General features: G+C 42.1%; 1 protein-coding gene across 3 annotated transcripts in view; it reads right to left on the bottom strand.

Annotated features, from left to right (window-relative positions):
- Window positions 1-24,478, bottom strand: part of pak1 (p21 protein (Cdc42/Rac)-activated kinase 1) — a 236,992-nt gene that overhangs the window by 179,733 nt on the left and 32,781 nt on the right. Inside the window, exon 1 of one of the 3 annotated variants that reach the window (XM_087988412.1) lies at window positions 21,630-21,953. The exons of the other annotated variants lie outside the window; for them this stretch is intronic. The gene's annotated coding sequence lies outside the window, so the exon portion shown is untranslated. Of the gene's footprint in view, window positions 1-21,629; window positions 21,954-24,478 lie in introns of those variants that run through there. 3 annotated transcript variants of the gene reach the window in all.

Below are 24,478 nucleotides of genomic sequence, written 5' to 3'. Positions count from 1 at the left end.
TGCCAGTTACTAAATTCAATAGTTTCTTCTGTGCTAGCCATTGTTCAGTTGGCACTACTTCCACAGTCAGCAGATATGAAGTCTGGAGTCTCACTCCTAGGCTCTGAGCACATAATCCACGCTGGCATTTCAGTCTCGCATTGGCAGGGGAGTGGAATATGAGAGGTAACATCTTTTACAGCAATGTAAAACCAACTGGTTTCCACTAGTTGATGGCGTCAAGATCACTTTTAATGCAGACCCCTGAAGGTTGAATTGGCTGCCAAATCATTTAAATCGAACATAATCTGTGTTTATATGGTGTCTCTAACTCACTAACATACTCCTAGACATTTGACAGGATTGATTACTAAACAGCATCAGACACTCAGGCAATATTATAGCCCATCACCAAATGTTTGCACCAATCAGTTATACCTGACCACAGTAGTGAGTAGGCAGAGAGGGAAGACTTGGCTTCAGGCAGCTGAAGGTACATTTGCCACTGACAAAATAGTAGAAATTAGGAATGTGTAGAAGGCAAAATTTGGAAGATTGCAGAAGTTTCTAAGAATAGTCAGTCAAAACATAAAAAGGAATAGGCAGGGTGAGGCTAGAGGAAATTGAAAATAAAGATAAGAATTTTACAATCAAAGAATTGCACAATATATGTTGGCAAAGTACTGTGACCATAATCAACATAACTGATCATCAGGAAAGGGAGAAGATGAAAATCTAATAAAGAAATAAAATCAAGTAATGGCATAAATGTCCACATATGAACAAAGAACAAAGTTCAGTGCAGCACAGGAACAAGCCCCTTGGCCCAACAAGACTGCACTGACATGATACCTTTTGAAGCTAAAACCTTTTGACTCTACACCTCCTGTGGCAGTGCATTCCAGAGACTTGCCACCCTCTGTGGAAAAAACATGCCTCTCACATCTCCTTTAAACTTACCCCCTTTTGCCTTAAACCTCTGTGCCCTAGGAATTGACATTTCCACCCTGGGAAAAAGGCTCCAAAGTCTATTCTATCCATGTTTCTCAGTTGTATACACTTTACAGGTCACCCTCATGCTGCGACATTCAAGTGAAAACAAACCAAATTTGGCCAATTTCTCTTTGAAGTTAATACCCTCCAACATCCTGGTAAACAGTTTCTGTACTCTCTTCAAAGCCTCCACATTCTTCTGGTAGGGCGGCAACCAGAATGGTACACAATATTCCAAATATGGCCTAACTAATGTTCTATACAGCTGAATTTCTTGAAGACCATTTTACAAAATTGGGAAGCATCCGTCAAATAGCTTTCCTCCAAATAACGGGAACATTTCACCAACCAAAAAAAATTCAGTCATTCACAAACACTCTGATAAGCAGGAGTCACTTAGTAATTACAACATTGTTTTCCCCAAGAGCATAAACTCATTCCAGCCGTACTACATACTGAGAACAAGATAATAACAGGTACACTGTCAGGACTTGTACAATAGAATCCAAAACATTCAGTACATTGCTCATGTGACCAAAGCTTCACAGAGAGAAAAAAAAAGTGTTGAGGAAAACTTCAGAAGTTATTTCCTTCTTGGTTGATCTCCCCTTAAAGGATGGTCCTTCATAACAAAGGATCATCTAAGATTATAAACGAGATATCAGAAACTTGATCAAAATGATAAATTTTAAAGAAACATCTTGAAAGAAGAGAGGCAAATAGATGCAGAGGTTGGGGGAGGGAATTTGAGAGTTCAGGTCCAATGCAGATAAAAACATAGCCATCAATGGTAGAGTGATTAAAATCTAGGATACACAAGAAACCGGAATTAAACTGCAACATTACATACATTAGAAAACTCAGCATGCAGGTCAATGGGAAAATCTTTCTGCTAAATCAACTTATTACAAAAATTAAACATAACGGTCAGATATCTAATAATTCACAATGCAGATTCTGTCAAAACCTCAATGACAATTCAAGCCTTTAAAAGTAGAAGAGAATTATTCATTGCATTAACCATATGGAGGTCTCATTTGTTCAAAAGGGTTGTCATGACTGGTTTATCCAAGTCCATTGAGACTCTTGGAAATGTACAGATAATTTGCTCCAGGGCAAATTCCAGTTGTGAAATGTCATGTTAGTCTTGGCCCAGTGGTAGAAGGCAAGACAGGTTGTGGCTCCATGACCTTCCCCTGCACGATGCTTCAGTGAGGGGCAACGTGCAATTTGGTAATGGAATGAGGCCTACAACCAGCCAATCCCTCCCAACAAAGGCTGTTCCTCATGGTGAATAGGAATGCAGCTGTCTTGGATATTAAAAAGGATTGTGGAACCAATACAGGCAGATGGAATTAAGATACAAAGTAGTCATGATCTAATTTGAATAGCTTACTCTTGTTCTCATGTTCAACTGTCGTGAGGGAAACCAATCTACTCCAATCTAACAGTTGTGATCACATGGATAGACAGGGATCACAAGACCATGATGAAGATGAAGAAACTTGTCTCTAACCCAGAAGCATTAGGTCATCATGCATTACACCCCAGCTAGCATCTCAGCTAAGACAGTGCAGGAACCACTAAAGTTCTTCCTCCAAATGCCCAGCTCTTAAGTATCCAACGACATTTTAGGAAAAATGACCAAAATCAGGGGGAGGTGATGACCAAGTAATATTATCACTGCACTATGGTCCAGAGACCTGGGTCAAGTTCTGGGATCGCAGGTTAAAATCTCACTACAACAGACAGTGTGATCTAAACTGTAAAACCTCTCTGACAAATGGCAAGTGATATTCATGCCACCCAAGTGTCAAGGACCATCTCCAACAAGGGAGAATCTAACTACCACCACATGACATGCAGTGGCAGTATCATTGCTAAATCGCACTTTCAACATCAGGAGGGTCACCAATGAACAGAACCATAACTGGTCTAGGTATTTAAATACTGTGGCCACAAGAAAAGGTCAAAGGATAGGAATCCTGGAGCAAGTAAATTACCTCCTGACTCCCCAGATTATGTTCACCATCTACAAGTCAGGAGCATGATGGAAAACTCCCCACTTGCCTGGATGGGTGCAGCTCCAACAACACTCAAGAAGCTTCACACAAAGCAACCTACTTGATGGGCACCACATCTTCAAATATTTACTCCCTCCCCCACTGATGCTCAGTAGCAGCAGTGTGCCACCTACTAAATGCTCTGCACAAGTTCACCAAGTCACCTTGGACAGCACCTTCCAAATGCACAACCACTATCAGCTAGATGGACAAGGGCAGTAGATACAGGGAAACACCACTCTCTACAAGTTCCAGTCCAAACCATTGATTACTGATTATCCTGACTTGGAAACAGTCTTCAGTGTTGCTGGGTGAGAATCCTTTCCCAATAAAGGGCTTTTCCCCAAAACGTCGATTTGCCTGCTCCTCGGATGCTGCCTGACCTGCTGCGCTTTTCCAGCACCACTCTAACCTAGACTCTGATCTCCAGCATCTGCAGTACCAACCTCCGCCGAGAACCCTAGAACTCCCACCATAATGACTTTGGGGGTGTACCTACACAAAGTAGATAGTAGCAAGTCAAGGTAGCAGCTTCCTTGCACCTCCAAGGCAAGAAGGGTTGAGCAATAATGCTAGTCCAGTCAATGACACCCACACCTCATGAATGAAGAAGTAAAATCCTTACAAATTGATGTAAAAGTCCAACAGGTTCACAAGTGTCCTTTAGGGAAGAAAGTTTGCTGTTTTTAAATCTTCTTGGACATGAATGTGATTCTAGACCCACACCATTGTGATTCATTCTTAACTACCTTCTGTAGTAGCTTAACACAGAACGCAGTTACATGAAACCAACAAGTGGTTAAAGAACATAGCCTAGTACTACCTTTCTGAAGCCACTTCCATTGAAACGCTCCACGTTTCTTGCCTAACAATCCCACCTCTGAACCCTCAGTCCCAGTTGCCTGCCATTTCAACACATCATTGTGTTCCCTGGCCAACATCCCTGTCTCTGGCTTGCTGCAGTGCTCCAGTGAAGCTCAGTACAAGCTGGAAGAACAGCACCTCATTTTCCACTTGGGAACTCGACAGCCTTCAGGGCTCAATCACAAGTTCAATAATTATAGAGCCCGAGCACCTTCTCCCATGTCCTTAAGCCAACCCCCACACACCAGACCTGGTCATCACATGGGCTACTACCACTTACAATGCATCTTAGCTACTAATGATCCCCATTAGCAGCTATTCATTTTCCCAGGTTGATCTTTACCCAGTCCATTGTCTGCCTGTTTCCCTCTCTCTCTCTGGGCTCTGTCTCCATCTATTGTTTATTTCTTCCACCTCCCTGGAACCCTTCTCTAGCATTTACACCAGCCTTTTCCTAGCTACCATCAGTTCTGAAGGAGGGCCACTGGACTTGATATGTTAACTCTACTTTGTCTCCACAGATGCTACCTGACCTGCTGAGTTTTTCCAGCAATTTCCAATTTTGTTTCCCACATCTAGAGTTTTTATTTTATTGAAGTAACCTAATTTGTTCATGTCCCATGTTGGGCAGATTTCTGCTTCGGAGCACTTCAAGATTCTGCTCATCATAAAGTCAGAGTCTTACATCATGGAAACAGACCTTTCAGTCCAACAATCCACATTGACCACGTTCCCAAATTAAACTAGTCCCACTTACCTGTATTTGGCCAAAATCCCTCCAAACCTTTCCTATTCACGTACCTATCCCAATGTCTTTTAAATGTTGTAACTGTACCCTCATCCTCCACTTCCTCTGGCAGTTCATTTCACACATGAACCACTATGTAGAAAAAGTTACCAGTCATATCCCTTTTAAATCTTTTTCCTCTCACCTTAAAAATATACCCCCTAGTTTTGAACTCCCCATCCAAGGAAAAAGACCCTTGCTATGTACCTCATGATTTTATAAACCTCTATAAAGGTCACCCCTCAACCTCCTAGGTTCTAGTGAAAAACAATCCCAAATAAATCAAACTCTTCAGTCCCAACAATACCCTGGTAAAACTTCTCTGAGGCCTCTCCAATTTAACAATATCCTTCCTATAACAGGGCAAACAGAACTGTCCACAGTAATCCAGAACAGGCCTCACCAACATCAGTTCAACCTCAACGTGACATCCCAACTCCTTTACTCAATTGACTGAACAATGAAAGAAAGCAAGCCTTCTTAACCACCCTCTCTATCGGAGACACAAACTTCAAAGAATTATGTACCTGAACCCTTAGGTCTCTGTTCTGCAACACCATCCAAAATCATATAATCAATTATACAAGTCTCTTTATCCCTTCAACCAACAAGTACGTATTACACAACCAAATTCTGTGTTTTCTCCTTCCCAGTCACCCTTATGTTCACCTTAACCTGATCAGTGGATTAGATTTAGATTAGATTTCTTACAGTGTGGAAACAGCCCCTTCGGCCCAACAAGTCCACACCGCCCGCCGAAGCGCAACCCACCCATACCCCTACATTTACCCCTTATCTAACACTACGGGCAATTTAGCATGGCCAATTCACCTGACCTGCACATCTTTGGACAGTGGGAGGAAACCGGAGCACCCGGAGGAAACCCACGCAGACACGGGGAGAATGTGCAAACTCCACACAGTCAGTCACCTGAGTCGGGAATTGAACCCGGGTCTCTGGCGCTGTGAGGCAGCAGTGCTAACCACTGTGCCACCGTGCCGCCCTCTAGTCACAATCATCGCAGAACTAGTCACAATCATAGGGCCTAGTGGAACTAAACACCATGGACAGTAACCTTGAGAAGTCAAGTCAGCTAAAGAAATTGATTAGTTTAACTTTCAAAATTCAGAAACTGAAAAAAAACATCCCCCCCCCCCCCCCCCCCAACCATATAAGCTGTTCTTTAATGTTGGACATTTTGTTTGAACAATACTTGTTAGTAAACATTTTGACTTAAGCAACCATTTTACAAACAGGCGTTTAAAATTGATGGTGCTATTGATTGATAGGAAGCAGCTGTTCTGCACAGCTGGCCAGCAAACACCCATTCCTGGATAAATTCATCAAATTGGTTAATTAAAAGAAGGCATGCAGTAAACTTGCCTTCATTGGCCAGGGCATCAGATCGAAAAGTTGGCAAGTTATGTTACAGCTGTTTAAACTTTAGTTAGGCCACATTTGGAACATTGCATGCAGTTCTGGTCGTCACACCACTAGAAGGATGTGGAGAGGGTGCAGAAAAGGTTTACCAGGACGCTGCCTGGTCAGGAGGGTTGTAGAAATGAAGAGAAGTTGAATAAACTCAGATTATTTTCAATGGAAAGATGGAGGCAGAGGGGCAACCTGACAGAGGTTTTTCAAAATTATGAGAGTTATAGATAGGGCGGACAGTCATGATACTTTTTCCCCAGGGTGGAAAAGTCAACTACAAGAGGACACAAATTCAAAGGTGAAAGGGGAAGTTTAGAGGAAAAGTATGGGGAGAATTTTTCACAGAGGATGATGATGGGTGTCTGGAGCACAATGCCAGTGGAGGTGGTGGAAGCAGGCACATTAGCAATGTTTAAGGCATTCAGTCAGTTCTGATATAACTGCATAGTTCTGTTCCCTTGCGATTCTGCACTACAGGAAAACCACGTAATAGAAGCGTAATTTAAACTTATGGGGGCAGAATCGCCATAAAGCCAAATTAGCGTCGTACAAATAACAGTCTAAATTCTGCAATCACGTTAAAGCCAATTAGTGTTAAAGAAACACATGTTACAGCAGAACCAACTGTATTTTGATAGACACATGAGGGGGGGTGGGGAGTAAACAGAGGGATAGGAACCAAGCAGAGGGTCTAAATAAGGATTACGAATTGGCACAAACTTTGTGGGCCGAAGGGCCTGTTTCTGTGCTGTTTTGTATCGCATTAATAGAGTCACAGATTCAGAGAGTTGTACAGCACGGAAACAAACCCTTTGGTCCAACTCGTCCATGCCAAAACAGATATCCTAACCTAATCTAGTGTTATTTGCCAGCCCTTTGCCCACATACCACCAAACCTTTCCTATTCATATACCCACCCTGATGTCTCTTAAATGTTGCAATTGTACCAGCCTCCACCACTTCCTCTGGCAACTCATTCCATACACACACCATCCTCTGTGTGAAAATATTGCTCCTAAGGTCCATTTTATATCTTTCCCCTCTCACCCTAAAACTATGCCCTCTAATCCTGGACTCCCCCCACACCAGGGAAAAGACCTCGTCCATTTATCCTATCCATGCCCCTCATGAGTTTATAAACCTCTATGAGGCCACCCCTCAACTTTCGACACTCCAGGAAAATAGCCCCAGTCTATTCAGCCTCTCCCTATAGCTCAAAACCCTCCAACCCTGGCAACATCCTTGTAAATCTTTTCTAAACCCTTTCAAGTTTCACAAATCCTTCCGATAGGAGGGAGACCAGAATTGCACGCAATATTCCAAAAGTGGCCTAACCAATGTCCTATACAGCCCCAACACAACCTCTAAACAATAAAGGAAAGTATACCTAATGTCTTCTTCACGATCCTATCGACCTGTTACTCCAATTTCAAAAAGCAATGACCCTGCACTCCAAGGTTTCTTTATTCAGCAACACTCATCAGGATCTTACCATTAAAATGTATAAAGTCCTGCCCTGATTTGCCTTTCCAAAATGCACACCTCACATTTATCGAAATTAAATGCCATCTGCCACTGCTCAGCCCATTGGTCCATTTGATCAAGTTGTCCTCGGATATTACACCTCCAATTTTAGTGTCACCTGCAAGCTTACTAAATATACCAATGTTCACAACCAAATCATTTACATAACGACAAAAAGCAGCGGATGCAGAACCGATCCTTGAGGTACACCATTGGTTACTGGCCTCCAGAATGAAAAGCAACCTTCCACCATCATCCTGTCTCCTATCTTTGGGCCAGTTCTATACCCAAATGGTTAGTTCTCCCTCTATTCCATGTGACCTAACCTTGCTAACCAGTCTACCATGAGAAACCTTGTCGAAAGCCTTATTGAAGTCCATATAGTCCATGTCCACTGCTCTGCCTTCATCAATCCACTTTATTACGTCTTCAAAAAACTCAATCAAGTTACATTTCCTTAATGAGGATTGGTAGTCAATGGTGACACTAGCTGTAGACAGGGATACACTCAGTTACAACTAATAACTCCAAAGACAGAAAACACACATCAGCTGAGATTACAGCCATATTCATGAGTGACTCTGTGCTATGCACAAGGCCCATTGAGTCAGCAGAAAAGCAGTATTGCTTGGAGAAACCCGATTTTTTAAGAAAAACAAATATAATCTAAATCACAACAATTAAGAACGACTGCACTATTCATGTGAAATTTTTTCTCATTTCCAGAAAAGCTTCCATTTAAGATTCGACACAAAAGACCATTCAGTAAGCTGTGGGGAACAGAAGCCTAAGCAAAGAATGGATTAAACATTGGCAGAAATGGCAGCAGACAAGGTAAGAGCTTTTGCGGGCACTGATAAGGATGCACAGATATCAGCTTTGGAAATCTGCTCGTTTCTAATTTGCATTGATTAAATTTAGAAGCTCAATGACAAACTGTCAAACTCACTGACAGTACTACATGACAAGGAAGCTTGAGAATGGCTGAGCATGGTAGACAAAACATGGAGTGGCAAAGCAACCGTCATGGAGTTTTAACACAGACAAGCGGAAAGCATCACACATAGGAAGAAAACGATGGGCGGCATGTGTTACATGAATGCCATTGAAAGAGATAAAGTAGTTACAACATTCAGCAATGCAGAAAACATGAAGCAAACTGAAAAACTGAACATCATTTCAGTAATATATACAGAGATACATATACAGTTTTTCCAGTTTGGCAGTTAGACACACCATTGTTCTGCCATTCTCACATTCCAAATGAATGTGGCACGGTGGCTCACTGGTTAGCACTGCAGCCTCACAGCACCAGGGTCCCAGGTTCGATTCCAGCCTTGGGCGACTGTTTGTGTGGAGTTTGCACATTCTCCCTGTGTCCGTGTGGGTTTCCTCTGGGTGCTCCGGTTTCCTCCCACAGTCCAAAGATGTGCTGGTTAGGTAAATTGGCCATGCTTAAATTGTCCATAGTGTTAGGTGCATTAGTCAGAGGGAAATGGGTCTGGATGGATTACTCTTCGGAGGGTCGGTGTGGACATGTTGGGCCAAAAGGGCCTGTTTCCACACTGTAGGGAATCTTAAAAGAAAAATGAAGAGTCATCTAGATTCGAAACATTAGCTTGTTCTATCTCCATGGATTCTGCCTGACCCCTGTGATCGCCGCCAGCATTTTTTTGTTTTCAATACAGATTCCAGCATCTGCAGTACTTTGCTCCTATACAGGGCCTCATTGATTATTGCATCAGGCACTGATCAAGTTAAAAATTAGACAAGGTAGCACAGGCCAAGGTTCAAGCCTGGGCCTTCCTTAACTGTGTGGCACAGTTCAGAAGTGCATGTGCCCAATGATCAGTCAGAGCAGCTGTCCCAAATTTCTTTATTTAAAAAGCACAGTGAACCTGTGGAATTCTCTACTGCCAAAGGCCAAGTCACTGACTATAAAAATCAAGAAAGAGATCGATAAATTGCTAGATTTGAAAAAGTATGAAGTGGCATGGGAAGAAAACGGGAATATGGCAGGATTTTGAGGCTCAGGCATGATCCCATTGAATATTGGAGCATGTTGGAAGGACCAAATGGCCTTCCCCTGCTCCTAGTTTCTATCTTTTCAATTACATGTTATAGATAGATATTTTTAAAAAGACAGGAAATAGATGTACATTCAGTAAGGTGGCATCTCACTTTACTTCAATGAATCTCAATCTCTGGTCACTTAAAAATAAATTACTTGATGAAAATGTTCATATTTATGTTGCATTATGTTACTTGCCATCCTTTCCTGGTGCTAACAACATACTGCTATCTGCATGTTTCGACTTTTGTTACACTTGTGGGCTTACAAGAGATGTTAATGTTTAGTAACATACTGCATCTGTTATATTCAGCCACTGAATCCATGACTGTTTCCCAGAGGAAAAGCTCATCAACACTATACAGGAGAAATGTTATTGTTGGAAGTTGTCAATTAAGCAGAAACCAATGTCTCATGTGCGACATGAAAGAGGTCCCCCACCAGCTCTGTATGCTGCGTGCAATAGCAGATGGCGAAAAGAAAGTGATGCAAATACAATGGAGAGAAAGAAAATGACCAGAAAGGAGCAAAGAGGGAGAGAGGAAGAAAGATTGATCAAGCAACATCATAAATGGAAACAGCAAATAGTGAGCAAGATAGAGAGCAAGAGACTGAGGCATGGACAGCCAGAGGTAGAGGGAAAGAGCAAGAGAATAAATGAGACACAGTGTGCACCTCAACTGTCATAATACAAAGATCTGTGGCAAAGGAAGAGCAAAAGCTATTGTTTTTCCACAGGGATTTATTTTCCTATCTAGACACAACGGTTTCAAAACCAGAGTCATTTACATCATAAACCACAGCCCCAAATTTACATCTACATCCCAATGAAAGGCAACTACCCTGCAGAGCATCCTGAGGTTACATCAGTACAGTAGTTTGAAGGTAATACTTTTGAACACAACGTCATTATATCAGAAGAACGAGAACATGCTGCTGGTTTGAGAAATGCTGGGAGCAGCCAGAAGGATACAGAATCCTTCTCACCTCAGTACTTACAAACATCCAGCAAAGTGAATATCCTAATGTGACAGTCAACCATGAGATGGCAGTTACTCAAAAATATCAAGCACCCTTTTCAGAGGAAAGTAACAGAAAGCAACAACAGACCCCCAAGACACTGAAGCATCTGCCAGAAAATATTTTGGAGCAGATATGGTTATCAACAACAAAGTATGTCAGAAATGCAGCTACAAATCCTTCCTCTGGAGAGTAAGAGATAGGCTTGTGATTTTATCTAGGCGAAGGGGAGGACTGCAGATGCTGGAAACGAGTCAAGAGTGTGGTGCTAGAAAAGCACAGCAGGTCAGGCAGCATCAGAGGAGCAGGGAAAAAAAAATTAACGTTTCGGGCAAAAGCACTTCATCAGGAATGAGGCTGGGAGCCTTGGAGGTGGAGTGGGAGGGGGATGGGAGGTGGAAGAGGTAGCTGAGAATGCAATAGGTGGATGGAAGTGGCAGTAAAGTTGATAAGTCAGAGGAGAAGGTGGAGTGGATAGGAGGAAAGGAAGATGGACAGGTGGGACAGGTCATGAGGGCGGTGCTGAGCTGGAAGGTTGGATCAGGGATAAGGTTGGGGGGTGGGGGGTAGAAAAGAGGGGAAATGAGGTAACAGGCAAAATCCACATTGGAGTATCCCGAGGCAGAAGGTGAGGTGTTCTTCCTCCAGTTGTCGGGTGGTAAAGGAATGGCAATGTAGGAGGCCCAGGACCTGCATGCCGGAGTGGGAGGAGTAGTTAAAGTGTTTCTGTGATTTTATCTGTCAGTTGGGTAACAAAATCAATTAGTTTCAACAGAAAGCTTCATGAAGGGATGAAGCTGTATACCAATGATAGAAAGAAGCACTGGTAACCAGGTTTCACCCACCACACACAGTCAGATCCACCATATTCTACTAAGCTACAGGTCCTTTGACTTTTACAACCAATGCATCAATGATCAAACTTATTTCTTCAAATTTTCCAATATGCCCTCGATTTGGGGAAGGGTTCCATTAGAATGGAAATTAGCAAATATCATTCCTTTCTTCAAAATGGGAGACAGAAAGCAGGAAACAACAGGTTTGTTAGCTTAACATCTGTCATAGAGAAGATAACATTAACAGAAACTGCTGGAGAAACTCAGCTGGTCTGGCAGCATCTGTAGAGAGAGAGAGAGAGAGAGAGAACGAGAGAGAGAGAGAGAGAGAAAACGAGAGAGAGAGAGAGAGAGAAAACGAGAGAGAGAGAGAGAGAGAAAACGAGAGAGAGAGAGAGAGAGAAAACGAGAGAGAGAGAGAGAGAAAACGAGAGAGAGAGAGAGAGAGAGAGAAAACGAGAGAGAGAGAGAGAGAAAACGAGAGAAAACGAGAGAGAGAGAGAGAGAACAAACGAGAGAGAGAGAGAGAGAGAAAAAACGAGAGAGAGAGAGAGAGAAAAAACGAGAGAGAGAGAGAGAGAGAGAAAACGAGAGAGAACGAGAGAGAACGAGAGAGAACGAGAGAGAACGAGAGAGAACGAGAGAGAACGAGAGAGAACGAGAGAGAACGAGAGAGAACGAGAGAGAACGAGAGAGAACGAGAGAAAACGAGAGAGAGAGAGAGAGAGAAAAAACGAGAGAGAGAGAGAGAAAAAACGAGAGAGAGAGAGAAAAAACGAGAGAGAGAGAGAGAGAGAAAAAACGAGAGAGAGAGAGAGAAAACGAGAGAGAGAGAGAGAGAGAAAACGAGAGAGAGAGAGAGAAAACGAGAGAGAGAACGAGAGAGAACGAGAGAGAACGAGAGAGAGAGCGCGAGCACAGCAGGTATAGAGAGGGAACCCCAGAGCTCACACAACTGAAAGTGACTTAAAGTAGATATTCAAGGTTTATGTAAAAATTTGTAGCTCAGGCAACAGTTTAAATTAGATGTGTTCAGGATTTTGATAGGATACTATGATTTATCCATTCCTTGGGCAGAGGTCTGATGTAAATACTTCTACTGTCAACTCAGCTGGTCCTTACTAATTTATCATTCATAAAGAATCTCTTTCAAAATCTGAGCATGCCTATCTGCTCCACCATTAAATAAATCAACTGGGTCATGAAAAGCAGAGAAAATCAAATCGCCATTTTGATTTCTTTACAGTAATGGTTGAAGGTGCTTTCAGGCATTTAATTCCAAGTAATTTTAATTCAATGAGGCCTGCACAGATGTTGCTAAAAGGGAGCATTGTGCATGGATTAAGTTCCTTCCCCACCCCCAAAGACTAAACATTTCCTCCCTTTGTTCTTACAAAACAAAACCCTCAACTCTTCCATCTCTAATTATTACAACACAAGGTGTTGGCTATGCTCCGTGATAGCACTCATACCTCAGGTTCAGAACCTCATAAGACAGGAGCAGAAGGAGGTCATTCCAGCCACTTTGCTTCACCATACAAATGAGATTATGGCTGATCGGATAGTCCTCAAGTCCGTTTTCATGCCTTTTCCACAACTTTCAATTCCGTTACTGATTAAAATTCTGAATATAATTAATGGTCCAGCATCTCCAGACCTCTGTGATAACTATCTTCCAAGAGAACAAATTCCTCCTCATTACGGTCTTGAATCGGCAACCCCTCACTAAGAAATTGAAGCCCTTTGGACCTAGATCTCCAGCAAAGGGAAATCACCCTGTCAGGCCCCTTTAGAATATTCCAAGAGTGATCCCCATTTTAAATACAATAAGTACAGGTTCGACCTATTCAAATGTCTCCTCGGAAGAAAATTAGTGGCCAGGGTCAACCTGGTAATCTTTCTTTAGATTGTCTCTACTACCAGTATGTCTTTCCTTGGTAAAGGGGCCTCACAACTGCCTTGTAGAATTTGAGCAAGACTTCTCTCCTTTTTTACTCCATTCGCTTTGAAGTACAAGTCAATATTCCATTTGTTTTCCCTATTACTGACTAAACTTGGGCTCTGGCCTTTGTGATTCATGCATGGAAACCTCTAAATTCCTGTGCTGCAGCTTTCTGCAGTCTTTGTCCATTCAAAGAATATTAGCTGGTCAAATCTTCCTGTGAAGTGCAGAATCTAATATTTTCCCCACAACGTATTGCATCTGCCAAGGTTTTGTCCACTCGTATAACCCATCCACCTCCCATCAGACTCTTTCTATCATCTTCACCACTTGTCTTCTCACCTATTTTGGGATCATTTACAAACTTGGTGTTAGCACATGCACCTGTCTCATCCAGTCCTCTGCCATTTTCCCCTGTTTTAGTCTCCAAGGAGCCTATGTTCAGTTTGGTATATCTAGTTCTTAATATATCTTTTGTAGCTTTTAAAGTCTATTTTAATATTGCTCATTAGCTTACCCTCAAGTTTGTGTTCTCCCTCTACTTTCTTTTTTGCTCATCTCATTAGTTTTGTGTTTTTTTCTTTCAATTTGATACAATCCTTAGCTTTCTTGGTTGAATCCTTCTTCCTCACTGGGACAATAACTTGGTTAAAAGTATTTTCCTAATTGTCTGCCATGACTCATCATGTGTTCAAGTTTTTTTCAGGCCTTCACAGAATCTGGGTTAATATTACAAATCAATGACCGGACTAATTACCGATTCAGGCTTATTCCTACTGGAAAACGAGAGATTCTATTCTCAAGTCACTTTTCTTTCATTTGTCCAGTCAATCTAACATTGAATATTGGGGGAAAAAAATGCTTCAACCATTGCTAGAATTGTATCACTCAGTAACTCAATTATACACAGAATCATAGAGACATACAGCACAGAAACAGATACTTCGGTCCAACCAGTCCATGCAATCGTAACCCCAACTAAACTAGTCACACCTGCCTGCACTTGGCCCATATCCCTCCAACCATTTCCTATTCATGTACTTATCCAAATGTCTTTCAAATGTTGCAACTGTACCCACACGCACCACTTCCTCTGGAAGTTTATTCCACACATGAACCACTGTGTAAACAAAGAAATTGCCCCTCGTGCTTGTTTAAAAATATTTCTCATCTTAAATAGATGTTGCCTAGTCTTGAAATCCCCCACCTGAGGGATGAGACATCTGCCATTCACCTTATCTATATCCCTTTATAACCCTCTAAGGTTACCCCTCAAGCTCCTACCCTCCAGTGAAAAAAGACTCCGCCAATCCAGCTTCTCCTTATAAATCAAACTTTCCATTCCCAACAACATCCTGGTAAATCTCTTCTGGACCCTTTTCAGCTTAATAATATCCTTCCTTTAAAAGTGTGACTGAACTGGACACAGTACTCCAGAAGAAGTTTTGCCAGCATCCTGTACAACCTCAACATGATGCCCCAACTCCTGTACTGAAACCTCTGAGTGATGAATGCAAGCGGGCTAAATACCTCCTTCACCAACCTGTCCATGTGTGATGCAAATTTCAAAACATTATGTGCCTGAACCCCCAGGTCTCTCTGTTCTACAACATTATCCAAGGCCCCACTTTTAATTGTAGAAGACCAGCACTTGTTTGGTTTTACCGAAATACAATACCTTGCACTTATCCAAATTAAACTCCATCTGCTGCTCCTCAGCCAATTAACCCAATGGATCAAGATCTCATTGTAATCTTAGTTAATCTTCTTCACTGTCCCCTGTACCACCAATTTTAGTGTCACCAGCAAGCTTATTAAACATGCCTTCTACATTTTCATCTAAATCATTTATGTAAATGACAAACAAAAGTGGACCCAGCACCGAGCCTTACAGAACACCATTGGTCACAGGCCTCCAGTCAGAAAAACAAGCCTCCACCTCCACTCTGCTTCCTGCTGTTGTCAACTTTTGTTTTGTCCAATTGGCAAGCTCATCCTGAATTTCATGCGATTTAACTTTACTAATTAGTCTATCATGTAGAACGTTGTCAAAGGCTTTACTAAAAACTCCAAGTAAACTCCAAGAATAATGTCTACCATTCTTCCTTCAATCTTCATGGTTACTTCTACAAAGAAACTCAAATTTGAGAGACTATTTCTCTCACACAAAACCATGCTGACTAATCATTCCTTGCTTCTCTAAATGCATATAAATCCTATCCACCAGAATCACCTCCAATGACCGAGCCACCACCGAAGTCAGACTCACTGATCTATAGTTCCCAGAGTTCTCCTTACATCCATTCTTAAACAAAGGTACAACATTAACCACTCTTCAGTCATCTGGCACCTCACCCATGGTTTATAGAGAATACAAATACTTCTGCAAGGAAACATTTCTGCCTGGCTGGATTCCGAATTTAGCTCAGTCTTCAGCAGCTTCAAAAGAATCACAGTACAAGCCAGATTGTTGTCGTGAGCTCACAACACATTCTCACCCTCTCACTCCCTTTTCTTCTCAGTCTCACTTTCTCACACAGATATAAACACTTCACACTTTCCATATGTTCGCCATACTCTTTCCCTCTCTATATCCACTTCTTTCCACCACTTGCTTCCACATTTTCTCAATCTTCCGACCCCCCTTCTCTCCCACCCACCCTTCGTCACATGTCCCACTCCATCCGTCCCACGGATTCCCTCCAATGTTGTCTCTGTTCCTTCCATACTCTTATCCGTTGTCGGTCTCTCTCTCTCTCTCCCCATTTTACACTCTCAATCTCTCCCTGCCACAATTGGGAGGATACATGCATATCTGTGGAAAAGACCAGAAGCAATCTGACTGTGTGGGGAATAAAACTGTCTACAGGAAACTAAGGCAGTCCAGTGCTAATGATTGCCCCGCAACCCTAGCTGGGCTTGGTTTTCTGTGTCATGCATCTGGGAAGGGCAAAAAGTAACAACCTTGCTGGCAGTTGGAAAAGACTTTCTAGTCAATGGTAACTTCCAGGACGTTGATAATGGGGGATATAAAACTGTCAAGAGGCATTTGATAGATTCTCTCTTTTTGGAGACAGTCATTAGCTGCATACTCACGTGAGGCAATGTTGCTTGCTACTTGTCAGCCCAAGCCTGGTTATCATCTTGTTGCATTTGGACATGGATTGATTCAGAACCTACCCACAAGTCGTCGCGAATGGTGCTGAATTTTGTGCAATCAGTGAAATCGCCACTTCTGACCTTATGATAGAGGGAAGGTAATTGATGAAGCAGCTGAAGATGGTTGGCTCTGGGACTCTATCCTGTGGTACTCCTGCAGAGATGTCCTGGAGCTGAGAATGACAGACTTCCAGCAACCACAACCATCTTCCTTTATGCCTTTATGATTCCAACCAGTGAAGAGTGCTTTTCTCCTGATTCCCATTGACTCCAGTTTGGCTTGGACTCCTTGGTGCCACATTCAGTCGAATGTAGCCTTGACCAAGACTGTCATGACATCAGGAGCTGTGTGGCCCTGGCAGAACCCAAACTGGGTGTCACTGAGCAGATTATTGCTGAGCAGGTTCTGTTTGATAGCACTTTCCATCACTTTACTGATAATTGAGAGTAGACTGATGGGGCAGTAACTGACTGGATCAGACTTGTCCTACTTTGTGTACAGGATACACCTCAGTAATTTTCCACATTGTTGGGTAGATGCCAGTGTTATAACTGGACAGGAATAACTTGGCTAGGGGAGCTGCGAGCTCTGGAGCACAAGTTTTCAGTACTATTGCTGGAATGTTGTCAGGGCCCATAGCCTTTGCTGCACGTAGTGCCTCCAATTACTTCTTTATATCACGTGGAGTGAATTGAAGTGGCAGAAGTCTGGCATCTGTGATGAACTCAACCAACTTTAATCAGTTGCATTGCTGCTACAGTGCATTTTGTTAAAGCAAATCCTAACACGATTGACAAATTGAGGACGCTGTTTCTAAAACACGAACTTTTAAAACGTGTCAGTTGTAATGGTGATTACATCGCCAACACTTTAAGCACTACTTCTAAAGCATAATTTTTCATTAATGAGGGGTTGCACAAGAAAGCAAAACATCATGTTGTGGAAGAACTACCTGCACTCTTGGTGAACGTTGTAGTTCCCCCACCCAGAGTGTCCTTGCCACCTTCATTGCTTCTTCCAGGTGGTTTTAAGCGTGGAGCACTGATTCATCAGTTGAAAGGAGTTGAAAGGCAGTAATTAGCTGAGGTTTCTTTGCCCAAGCCTGACCTGACAGCATGAATTTTCATGGGGTATGAAATTATGATTCCCAAGATAGCTCCCTCCTTCCCAATACCATTGTGCCAGTACCTCTACTTATAGTGGCATCTGGGACATTGTCTTTGGAGGTATGATTGATTCCCTACTTATGATTAGGTCAGGCTGTTGCAAGATTAGTCTATGAAACTGTACTCCCAATTTTGGCACTTGCCCTGCAGGATTAACGGGGCTGTTTGCCACAGTCATTTCCCCATGCTTTTGAGACATCCTAGCCACTGATACAACAGAGTACCTTGTTAGTCCATTTTAGAGGGCAGTCCAGAGTGGCAAATAGTCACCAAGGTTGGCAGATTTCCTTCCCTAAAAGGACATTAGTGAGTTAAATGGGTTTTTCCAACAATTGACAGTGGCTTCACAGTCATCAAGAGACTCAATTCCAAATTTCTTTAAAATTGAATTCAAATTCAAATCACCTACCACTGGGATTTGAACCGGGTCACCAGAACTTTAGTGGGTAAATAACACTGCTACATTATCACAAAGCCATCGCCTCCTACATTAATGTTGATTAGAGGTAAATATTGGTGAGATCATGAAATGTTTTACATTCATCCAAGGGAACAGAAGCAGCTTTGGTTTAAGTCGCACCCAGAACTCCTGTCTTCAGTTCCAGACCACTGGAATTGAGATTGTATGTATGGCCCTTTGTTCTTTCAGACAATGATCGAAAGCAACCTGATTTGATCTCCCTTGGTCCATTCTTTCAAAACATGAAATACTTACATTCCTCTACATTGGGGAGACAGGGTGCCTACTTGCAGAACGCTTCAGAGAACATCTCTGGTACACACACATGAAGCAACCCCACCGCCCTGTGGCTGAACACTTGAAGTTCCCCTCCCACTCCACCAAGGACATGCAGGTGCTGAGCTTCCTCCATTGCCAAACCCTAACCACCTGATGCCTGGAGGAAGAATGCCTCATCTTCTCTTGCCTTGGGACCCTCCAACCCTACAGGATTGATGTGGATTTTACCAGTTTCCTCATTTCCCCTCCCCCACCTTATCCCAGATCCAACCTTCCAACTCAGCACCGCGCTCAAGACCTGCCCATCTTCCTTCCCACCTATCCGCTCCATCCTCTTCTCTGAACTGTCATCATTACCCCCACCTTCATCTACTCTCACTTTCATACTCTCAGATACCTTACCACCACCCCCCTTCCCATTTATCTCTCTACCCCCTTGGCTCACAAACCTCATTCCTGATGAAGGGCTTATGGCTGAAACGTCGATTCTCCAGCTCCTCAGATGCTGCCTGACCTGCTGTGCTTTTCCAGCGCCACACTCTTGACTCTGATCTCCACCATCTGCAGTCCTCACTTTCTCCTAACTTCATTTTCTAATTAAATCAAAAACAACACGTTCTTCAAATCTTTCTTTGTATTTCCTTATGCCTGGGCTGGACGAGTTCCAGAAATAAGGATCTTCAGAAGAATGGACATTTATAATTTGAGGTATGGAAAGACTAGGGTCTAAATGAAAGGTCAATATTACCAAAGGACCTGGTATACAATAGAATAAACCAACAGGGATTGGATAAATAGGTAGTCTAGAGATTGTGAAGTCAGATGATGAGGGCATCATCTTATTTTTTAAGAGCAGCTTGTTGTACAAGACATAGTTGTGAAGGCGTTAATGTTCATGGTACATTGAGCTCCACCCAATCTGCTAACAACTCCCAAGTATTTATGCCTAGCAAATTAAAGTAAACTGTACCTACTGCTATCATTCAGTAAACTACCTTGTTATAAAAATAAGCACTTCTTGTTTAGACTCACCAGTGGTTTATTCTCTGCCACTGATAATTGGACAAGCTGTAGACTCAGCATAAAGAAACCATTGTTACCACAACACCACAGGCAGCATGAGTGGTCTCTGAAAATAAAATATGTTGCCAACGTAGGTGTTGTGAAGACTTACTGAGCCCCGTGATACAACACAATGTACTGACCTTGGAAATGTATTTTTCAACTTTCTTCACAAGTCATCTTAGTAAAGTGTCTCCAGAAAGGCACTTGTCTTGATTACTGTTTGTTCTGACATAGATAAACACATACATGAAACTGGTCTGTTGAATTGGAGTTTTCAGAGTTTTGCAAAATGCATTGCACTGAACAAAGGGGGCTGGCATCCGTGGGCTAAATTCAGAATTTAAGAAATATCTGACAATTCATCTCCGATTACTAGCACAGGTGCTGTTTCTTCACTCAGCTTGGTAACCAGTCTATTAAATATATGCAGCCAGGTCTTATGCTGGAGGGTGAAAGGAAGAATAGCAATCAAAATAGATAGTGATATCCCTCTGAAAGCTTAGGCTGAATGCACTCCCAAAATGAGATATACACTGGCAAGCCTCAAATCTCAATCCTCACAGGTCACATACTGATCACATACTGATCAGGTGGACAAAACTGATTCACTGTCTATTTTCTCAGAATGAAAAGAGAAATACACAGAATTGGGGGGGACGACACTATGGGCAAGTTAGCACGGCCAATCCACAGATGGGAGCTCTCTATAAGCTCCAAAGGTTTGTCCAGAACGTAAATATCCAGAAATATGTATGTGTAATGGACAATGTATATGTATACTGACTGGACAAATCAAATAGGCAAGGGTCACATGAAAGAAGAATTTATAGAATGCTTCAGAGATGGTTTCTCACAGCCACACGCTGCACAGCTTACTTGGGAACAGTCAAGTTAGATCTACTGATGTGTAATGAGATGGGATTAATAAGAGATTGTGTAGTTAAGGATCCTCTTGGGGGTAATGATCACAATACGGTTGAACTTCAACTACCTTTTGTATTTTTGGCTCTGGGCTCCCTTACAATCTGTTCCACTTGCTTCTCTTCCCCTCTATCAATAGCATAAAACCCACAAGTTTCCAGCTCCTTCTCATTCCAAACAGGTCACACTGGGCTCAAAACAAACTCGGTTTCTCTCTCTCCACAATGCTACTAGACCGGCCTTTTTTTTTTAAATCATGGCAGAATTTCAAACTCAGTTTGAAGGAAAGAAACTCGGGTCTCAAATCAGTGTCCATTACTTAAATAAGAAGAGTTATGAATACCAGATTGGCCATTTAGGACAAGGTGAGAAATAGCTTCTTTACACCAAGGGCGGCGAACTTGTGGAATTCTTGACCACAGAAGGCAGTGTAGGCCAGGTCACTGAATTGATTCAGAGGAAGAGAGATAAACTTCTACATTTTAAAAAGGGCATCCACAGATATGGGGAGAAAACAGGGATATTGAGATAAAGGATAACCATAACAAAACTGAATGGCAGAGCAGGGAGCTCCAAAAAGGGCAAATAGCCTACTCCTGCTCCTAGTTTCTATATTTCTATCGACAGAGGTACAAACAAAGAATTGTCTAAAGCAAGTTGGGAAGACAGACTAAGAGGAACGTTTGCAGCCAAGCAGTGACAGACATTTAAACATATATTTCATAAATACTCAGCAGAAATTTATTCTGGTCAAAAAGAGGGCTCAATAAGATGAACCATCCGTGGTCTACACTGTGAGTAAGGGAGAGTATCCAATCAAAAACAAAGGCATACAAAGCAATGACAACTAATGGTAAGCCAGAGGATTGGGAATTCTTTTTCTGCCAAAAGAAACAAGCAGCAGATTACTAAAAAAAAACAAAATTGATTAGGAAAGCAAATTGGCAAGAAATATAAAAACCAACAGCATAAGCTTATCAGAGCGTATAAAAAGAAAGAGTAGCTTAAGCAAGTGAGAAACCCTTGGAAAATGCAATTGATATCAGGGAATAGTGAAATGGCAAATACCTTAAACCAATGTCACGCATCGGTCTTCTTGGTGGAGATCATAAACATCACTAGTTAGCACTGCTGCCTCACAGCACCAGGGACGCGGGTTTGATTCCATCCTCGGGTGACTGTGTGAAGTTTGTACATTCTCCCTCTATCTATGTGGGTTTCTTTTGGGTGCTCCAGTTTCTTCCCACAGTCCAAAGATGTGCAGGTTAGGTGGACTGGGGAATGCAGGGCTCCAGGGATAAGGTGGGGGTGGTGATTAGGAGGAGGGCGGAGATGTCACGGTTGGACATTCTTCGGAAGGTCAGCATGGACTCGAAAGGCCCAATGGCCTGCTTCCACACTGTAGGGATTCTACAATTTTAGAAATAAAAGATAAGCATCATGCTAACATGAGAAAAGGTCATGTAACAGTGTCCATCACAAGGGACAAATGAATTTGACAAACTAATGGGACTGGTGTCCTGCATATAAGGGTTTTAAAGGAAGTGACTCCATTGGTCAAAATGCTTCAGAACTCACTGGATTCTGGGAGGGTATCAGTCGATCAGAAAACCACAAATGGGATGACCTTGTTCAAGAAGGAAGGGAAACAGAAAGCAAGAAACTGTAGCACAGTTCGCCTAAATGTCTATTGTTGGAAAAATGCTTGAGCTAATTACCAAGAAAAAGCAGCACATGTAGAAAACCTTAACACAACTAACAGAATCAACATGGTTTTGTGAAAGGGAAAACATATTTGACAAATTTGCTAGAGGTGTTTGAGGATATGATAAGCAAGGTTAGTAAAGAGGCAGCTGTAGTTGCAGGGGGTTTGGATTTCCAGAAGGTGTCATATAAAACACTATTGCACAAGATAGGAGCTCATGGTATTGGGGTAATGAATCAGCATGGATTGAGGATTAGTTTACACACATGAGACAGATTGGGGGGGGGGGGGGGGGGGGGGATGTGGGGAGGGGGAGGGGGCATTAATGGGTTCTTTAGGTAATTAGTGAAGTGGCACACAGATTAGTCCCAGGTCTCAACTATTTACTATCTGTTTCAATGATTGGAAAGAGGGAGCAGAATGTAATGTATCCACTTTGCTGATGATATAACAATAGGCAGGAGGGCATGTTGTGATAAGGACATAAGGAATCTGCAAGGGAATATGGCTAGGTTTAAGTAATTGGACAAAATCTTGGCAAATGAAGTTTATTACAGGAAAGTATGTGATCATGAACTTGAAGAAGAATTCCTTGGAAGACTACTTTTTAAAATGGAGAGACTCTAAAATGTGCAGCACAGAGAGATTGTGGTGTACTTATGCATGAAATACAAAGTTAGTATGCAGGTGCAGCAAGTAATGAATTAAATTTTGTCTTTATTGCTAGGGTTTCGAGTTTAAAAAGGGCAAAGTTGTTATAACTGTACAGGGTGATAGTGAGACCACAGCTAAAGGACTGTATACAGTTTTGGACCCTGTATTTAAGATGGATTTATTGGCATTGGAGGCATCTCAAAAAAGATTCATGAGCCAGATTCCAAGGATGAACGGTTTTACTCATCAAGAGCAGTCAAACAGATTCGGCCTTTATTCATAGAGAGTCATAGAGATGTACAGCATGGAAACAGACCCTTCGGTCCAACCCGTCCATGCCGACCAGATATCCTAATCCAATCTAGTCCCATTTGGCAGCACTTGGCCCGTATCCCTCTAAACCCTTCCTATTCATATACCCATACAGATGCGTTTTAAAATGTTGCAATTGTACAAGCCCCCACCATGTCTTCTGGAAGCTCATTCCAGACATGCACCACCCTCTGCATGAAAAAAGTTGTCCTTTAGGTCCCTTTTATATCTTTCCCCTCTCACCCAAAACCTATGCTCTCTAGTTCTGGACTCCCCCACCCCAGGGAAAAAACCTTGTCTATTTATCCTATCCATGCCCCTCATGATTTTATAAACCTCTATAAGGTCACCCCTCAGCCTCCAATACTCCAGGGAAAACAGCCCCAGCCTATTCAGCCTCTCCCTATAGCTCAAATCCTCTAATCCTGGCTGAGAGTTTTGAAAAATGAAGGCTGACCTTATGGAAACATATGAGATTCTGAGGCGCATAGATGTTGAGAAAATGTTTCCACTAGTGGAGAAATCACAAACTAGGGGACAGCGTTCTCAGATTAATGATGCCTGGAATTCTCTACCCCAGAGTACTGCGTAGGCTAAACCACAATGTATTTAAAGTTGAGGTAGATCCCTTTTTTGAAAGGATTGAGGGCTATGGTGAGCTGGCATGAAAGAGTTGAGCCTTAAACCAGATTAGCAATAATCTTATAGAATTATGGGGGTGGGCTAGAGGGACTGAATGGCCTACTCTTGCTCCTATTCCATCTCCATTCTAATGCAAATAGTGAATCCCTTCAACATCGAGATCACATTGACTAAAATAAGCAAGAGAAACACAAGATTAAAAAAAGATGTCAATAAAGGTCAACTCAACTATTAAGGGGAATGTCTAGTCTGGTAAAGGATTAATTCAAGTTCTGTGCACAAAATTTATGTTTGCATGAATTGGTCAATGTTTGCAACAAATTTGTATACCAGGCAGTGGATGTGGTTACTATAGATTTTTTCTAGGTCAGTAGTCAACATGGGACAAATTTCACTTCAAATCAGAAAAATATCCCATTTCAGATCTTGGAACTAGTAGAAAAAGTCTAGAAGTCTAGATTTGACTAAACTAACTTTAAACTAAAAAAGAAATCACAGAAATCTACATGAATAAACTAAAGAAAGATTTTATGAACAACATATGGAACAGGCACACTGTGACATCATTCAGTGACTTGCTTCTATTTAAAAATAACTGTAAACA

The sequence above is a fragment of the Chiloscyllium plagiosum genome, unplaced genomic scaffold, assembly GCF_037043375.1.
Source record: "Chiloscyllium plagiosum isolate Xiang-an unplaced genomic scaffold, Cpla_swu_hap1 HiC_scaffold_6, whole genome shotgun sequence".
In the NCBI taxonomy this organism is placed as follows: Eukaryota; Metazoa; Chordata; class Chondrichthyes; order Orectolobiformes; family Hemiscylliidae; genus Chiloscyllium; species Chiloscyllium plagiosum.
This window is presented reverse-complemented; position numbering and strand designations above follow the sequence as displayed.